We start from the raw sequence: 6635 nt of genomic DNA, 5'->3' as shown, positions 1-6635 counted from the left end.
AAAAAAAAGGAAAGTGAAAATGTAATTAGTATATAGTGTGTGTGGACTGACATAGTTGTGGAAGGAGATAATTGTTGTGCTGCCTCCACTGAGTTGGGAGATGAGTTAGAGGTGAGAATTTTACTTCATGCAAGCGGCTTCAGGAGTGGCTACCTATATATATAGTCTCTGTGGTGTTCAGCACAGAGGAGAAAGCCGTTGAGCTCCCTGTCCCGTCTTGGTTAGATTTACTGAGGCAGACACCACCACTGTTACACTGAAAATCTTTCCTGAGGGTAACCCAGTTAAAAATTCATGATCAGGGCCAGGAGGTTGCTTAGTGGGTGGGGAGTCTGCTAGGCAAGCACGGGGACCTGAGATCAGATCCCTGACCTAGGTGTACAAGCCTGAAGTCATGTGTACGTAACTCCAGGGCTGGAGGGGAAGTTCAGAGATAGGTGAATCCTGGAGAGTTGTTGGCAAATCTGTTTAGCCAAATGGCAGCTCTAGGCTCAGTGGGAGACCTTGTCTCAGAAAAAAAAAGTAAGGTGGAGGGCAATAGAGAAAGATACCTGGTGCTCGCTTCGGCAGCACATATGCTAAAATTGGAACGATACAGAGAAAGATACCTGATATTCACCCCTGGTCCCACACATGTCCTCCTTCCATGCATGGGTGTACACATCCATATATGTATCCTTACATGCATTTACTGTACATACCAAAATAAAAATTCATGAAGACTCTGATGGCATAGCTTTCTTGCTCCTCATCTCCTATTTTAGGTCATGCTCTTTTCAACTTAATGGCCCGTAGCTCCTGAAAGGCCTGAGATTTCATTTAATAACGGTGTCTATGTCTTGCTCCACTTAGGTTCCCAGCATCCTTAGTTGAAGTCATCTAGCTTGATCAAAGTTAGATCTTAGCCCTGGACTCCAAGGTACCCATGTTATAAAGTTGATATCCTTGGTGATGTGTTTATTGCACCTCATCCTCCTTGTCTTCATTGCCCATCATCATTATCATTGTCATCGTCCTCCTCCTCTTCTTGTGCTTCTTGTTCTTATTCTTGTCCTCCTCCTTCCCCTTCTCCTTCTCCTCCCTCTCCTCCTTCTTCTCCTCCCTCTCCTCCTCCTTCTCCTCCTCTTATTCTTGTCCTCCTCCTTCTTCTTTTTTCTTTGGCCCAAATTTAGCTTTTGGGTTTTATGTTAACCTTATGCTAACTAGTGTGTGCTATCAGTCGCACTGACCAGTCACCGTCTCAGATCATCTAAGGTCCTTCCGTAAGGTCACATCTACTGCCTTTTGTCAACACATCTACTGCCTTTTCACTTTGACACACCATTCCTGTTCTTTCCTGCCTGTTGAAGTCCCACCTATTCAGTTGCAACTTCTACAGTGCCTCTGGCATCCTGCTGAGTAGTGTGTGCTAGTTTTTCTGCACTCCTAGCACCTTGTCTGTGCTTCTTATGATGGCAGTACTTAGCCCCACCTTGCTCTTACTGCCCTGTCCTCCTGTGAGCACAGGGAAAGTATCTGTTCTCACCACATCTGTCATGGCCAGGGCTTGGTCTCGTGCTTCATGCACAGTAGTGACTCAGCAAATATTGTTCAACTCATAATCCTGTATGTGTTCCTTAGGTCTTGGTTGGCATGATCACTTTTATTCTTTCAAGGCTATCTAAAGACAGAATACTCTGTTGGCTCATTTTTTTTTAAATTGGAACATTAGAAGCTCACTTAAGACTAGAAACTTAGCTCTCTTAAATTGTCCAAAACTAGAACATACGCTCTCTGTGATTTGAGGTGGCTAGCTTGACCTTTCAGGTACTGGAATCAGGAAGTAGTGAAGTTGTGTTCAGGAATTGTAAAGTGTCTTGCCAGGAAGGAAGATATTTGTTGATTGTAAATTATAGCATCTTAATCCTGGTTAGGTAGCAGCATGTTTTGTGTTTATCCTAGTTAGGGTCTATAAAGTATCCCTGTCACTGGACACCTAAACCCTCCACAACTGGGGAAGAGTTGGGAAGGAGATGTTTTCCTCTGATGGGACTCAGCCTAAGATGTTGCAGTCACATAGAGCCGTAAATGACTCTGCCTCTGATGCTGCCCATTTTTCTTGAATGCATCTTCATAGGATAGGTTAACAGTCTTGAAAAGGTGGCATTTCAGACAGGGGACTAGTACAATAACTGACACTTGGTGGTGGAATTCCACTGAGAGACCTCTTGCTTTGGCAGTTGTACAATGCTTTTTAAAAAGCCAGAAGAGTTTATCATTCAGAGGGTTATTTTCTTCTCTGTTCACATTATGATTTTAGAAGTTAAAACTACATCTCGTAGGTCAGCAGCTCCCAAACTACTTTTTTTTTTTTTTTGAGTGTCTGATGCATTCTTCATGGTCCTCTCCCTTCCATGTAGTTTCTGATTCAATGGAATTTTAAAATATTGCTTCCACACTTATTCTGAGGATTCTGAAAGACAGCAAGAAATGCTTCTATGTTACAACATCAAGGATTGGTGACCACAGGCTGTCTATGTACCTCTTGGTAGCTTTCAACACAGATAGGGCCCCTTGTCATCGGATGGAGAGTGCCAGGAGTCTGGAGTTCTCTGCTGCCATGTGTCAGTCTTGGCTTCTTAGGGTGTGTCTGACACACTTCATGGATTGCTGAGCCATGTTTAACAAATGTTCTGTTGGGAAAGTTTATGCCACAGAGTTATATTCTGGTTTCGCCTGTTAGGATGTTGCAAGATGGAGAAGTATTGCGTACTTCTTCCTGCCAGTGCCTGTGTTGAATGGCTTGGGAGGTGAGACCTCTTCTAGGGATGAGCTACTAGTAATGTCTTACCCTCACCACATAGCACTTGTGAATCCCCAATCCCTTCCCATCTGCTCCATTCTTTCTCATTATGACAGTCTGACCCTAAATCCACAATCTTTGCTATAACACCTTGATCCAAGAGTGTAAAACTGTTTGGTTATTGTAGAAATCTACTCTTTGCCCATGTAAACGGGTCTCATTCCTACCATATGGGGATTCATTAGGTGTTGCTTACACCATGATGGGGCTCTGGAGGTCACTCTGGGCACTGTTTCTGTTTGTGGAGTATGCATGAGGGGCCAGCAAGTGTCACATAACATCCTCGTTTCCATTTCTTTTGCTAAGATGAGTCACATGGTCTGAACCATCTGTGAACAAAGCTAGAATTTCTTGACTAGCTATGTGTCCAGGAATAAGGTAACATTGGATTAGTTTGTTAAGGCTTTCATAGCAAAATATAACTGAGTGGGTAGCTTAAGCGACAGAAACATATCTGCTCATCATTTGGTGGGGGAGTCAAGAAGTTTATGATCAAGTTGTTGGCACGATTGGTTTCTCCTTCACTGAAGATTTGAGACTTTCCTCCTTGGTTGAAGATGGCTACCTTTCTCAGCCCTCTGTTCTCTCTCCTCTTTGTGTGCTCATTCCTGGTGTTACATTTGATGTTTAATTCCTCTTTTTTTAAGGATACCAATAAAGTTAGGCTCAAGGCCTAGGTTAATTCAATCATATCTTTAACAGCCCTATCTCCAAATTCAGTCAGTTTCATAGGAATCAACATACAAATTCTAAAGGCTATGCTAATGCACCCCCAACAAATGCATCAGAATCCCTTAGACCCTGGTGGGCAGGAAGGAGGTGAGGAAATTGAGATCAAGGATGCTATCTCTCCACAGATGTCCTCAGGGACCTATTTCTCCAAGAAGTCCTCCTAGCTTTCTCTTAAATTCCAAAAATGTTATCATAGTATGAATTTACCAAGGAATTAATCTACTTGTTAGGTCAATGCCCTCTGGATTTAGTCATTTCCCAAAATTAATTATTAGCAATTAAACTCCAAATATGCCAGGCTATGGGGGATAGTTCATATTCATATTTGCATGCTATAACAGTGAAAAATTCTTGTTATAATGGATCTTTCCTCCTTCTTCTCTTCTTCTTCTTCTTCCTCCTCTCCTTCTTCCTCCTCATCTTTTCTCTTCTTCCTCCTCATCTTCTTTCTCATCTTCCTCTTCTTTCTCTTCTCCCTCCTCATCTTCTTTCTCATCTTCTTTCTCATCTTCTTCCTCTTCCTTCTTCTCCTCTTTCTCCTTTTCCTCTTCCTCCTCCTCCCCCTCCTATCTTCTGACAAGGTCTCCTATAATGCAGGCTGGTCTTGCTTGGCCTTGCTCCGTAGCTGATGATTAGGTTAAATTCCTGATCCTCCAGCCTTCATCTCCCAAGTGCTAGGATTACAGGCATAGGCCCCTACACTCGGTTTATAATGAAGTTTCTTAATATGTAAAACACTGATGTTTGTGTTGTTTTCTTGACAGTTTTAGTTTCATGTTTAGGTAACACATAGTATTGCATTACATTTAAGATTGATCTTCGTAGTGCTTGTTTGTGACAAATGTGTCTTGGTTTTGGGTAAACGGGTCCTATATATTGTGCGTCTGTGAGTATGGAGTTAACTTTATCATGCTGGGTTAAGGCAGAAAGCCTTTCCTGAGCCTCTAATTTGATGCTTTACAGGCCAGGAAGTTAGGAATTTCCCCATGATTACTTGTCATTGAGTAATTCCAGTAAATAATTCTCTGTGCTTTTTGGAATCATTATAAAAACTTGTGGTTAATCCATTTCATCTTGCTGTCTTTTTGTTCTTAATAGTTTTTGTGGCTTTTTCTTAATTCCTCTCCCCTCCCTTTCTCTCCCCTTCCCTTCTTTCCTTCTCTTCTCCCCTCCCATCCCCTGCTGTCTTCTCCTGTCCTCTCACCTCCTGTCCCCTTCCCTCCTGTCCCCTTCCCTCTGCTCCTCTCCTCTCCCTTCCTTCCTTCTCTGTCTTCTCCCCTACTCCTCCATGTGTGTCCTCTCCCTCCCTCTTCCCCTTGACTAAATTTGCCTGTGCAGATTGGATTCTTTTTCCAATATGATAGACCCAAGAGAATTTATTGATTTCAGATGATCATGTTTGCCTTGATTTATTCAGCGAGGTACATTACAAAATCTTCCAGTAAACAGTTAGTCTTTGTTATTGCGTTTAACTGAAGTGACATTTTGAATTTACTGTTGTAGAGAAACCAAGAGTATACCCCTTTGCTGTAGGTCAGTAAGTTGTTGAAACTGTTTTCAGAATTTAGTAACTTTTTTTTTACTTGCTTCTAATTTGAATGCTTTTAAATCACATCTCATTGTACATTTATCGAAGAAGTCATGATTATTGAAAGGATTTTATATGTTCATTTCAAAATAAATTTTCGGTGAGCCTAGGACGCATGTCTGCAAGTCCAGCACTTGGGAAACAGAGGCAGGAGCACCGCTAGTTCAGTGCTGTCTCTGGCTGTGTGGCAAGTTTGAGTCCAGCCTGTGAGTCTGACTCCAACACAGTTTACATGAGTTACAGCCATATATGCTTACATCGAAAACCGTTTGTTTATAGAATGAACAGCCACATTTATAGTGCACCACAGAGATTCAGAGAGGCCTCGCGCTAACCAGAAACACTCCTATCTATCCCACACAGCAGCGAGTTGAACAGAAAATGGCATATTTCCATTTCAGATGATTTATTTGTTATTTGAGCACTAGGGTCGGAGGTCCTCATATGTGCTAGGCAAATGCTCTATAACTTAGCCCCAGTCCTCACCAGATGAGATTTTTATTTTTTACTTTTTTTTTTTTAGCATCCTGCTGCTGTTCTTAGAGAAAGGAACCCTTAGCCACCAGGCCATTGTCATCTTAGTTAGGTCTCAAGCCATGACAATTTTATTTTATTTTTTTAATTCTTCTCTCATGCTTTATATCCCCTCCCTCTACTCATCCCAGTTTCCCCTCTTCTCCCATCTCCCCCAGATCTACTCTGTCTCTGTTTCCCTTCAGAAAAGAACACGCCTCCCAGGGAACATGGCATTAGATACAGTAAGACTAGGTACAAACCCTCATCAAGGCTGGGAGAGGCGACCCAGCAGGAAGAAAAGATCCCAAGAGCAGGCAAAGGAGTCAGGGACTGCCCCATTCACATTGTTAGGAGTCCCATGAGACCACCAAGCCACACAGCTATAATGTACATGGAGAGGACCTAGCTCAGACCCATACAGGGTCCTCAACTGTGAGTCTCTGTGAGTCCCTATGAGTCCTGCTCAGTTGATTCTGTGGGCAGTGTTCTTGTGGTGTCCTTGACCCCTCTGGCTCCTACAGTCCTTCCTCCCCTCTTCTGCAGGATTCCTCTGGCCCCACCTAGTGTTTGGTTGTGGGTCTCTGCATCTGTTCCCAGCAGATGCTGGCAGAAGCCTCTCTGATGACCACTGAGCTAAGTACTGATCTATGAGTATAGTAGAATATCATTAGGAATCATTTCGTTGACTTTTAAAATACTTGTATTTTTATCAATTTTAAAAAAGTAGCCAATTTGAAATTTAAAACAGTTTAAAATTAAGAGCTATAAATGAGTATTTCCTTTTAGGTTTGGCCGATAGGCAATTTAGACTTCCTTTAGATTTGGTGGTCAGGCACTAAGTGGTCATTGGATGACTTGGTGAGTGAGTGAATGTTGGAAGGACTGACTGTGAGTGCTGATGTCTTACCATTGTCTTGGCAGAAGAATGGAAATAACTCCCAATGGGGAGGAACTGAG

General features: G+C 42.5%; 1 protein-coding gene across 5 annotated transcripts in view; it reads left to right on the top strand.

The window, feature by feature from the left end:
• Nnt (nicotinamide nucleotide transhydrogenase) overlaps positions 1-6635 on the top strand; it is a 105857-nt gene that overhangs the window by 35118 nt on the left and 64104 nt on the right. The window lies entirely within an intron of this gene.

Source organism: Mastomys coucha, unplaced genomic scaffold, assembly GCF_008632895.1.
Source record: "Mastomys coucha isolate ucsf_1 unplaced genomic scaffold, UCSF_Mcou_1 pScaffold8, whole genome shotgun sequence".
In the NCBI taxonomy this organism is placed as follows: Eukaryota; Metazoa; Chordata; class Mammalia; order Rodentia; family Muridae; genus Mastomys; species Mastomys coucha.
The sequence above is the reverse complement of the archived record's forward strand: the minus strand, read 5'-3'. Positions and strand labels throughout refer to the sequence as shown.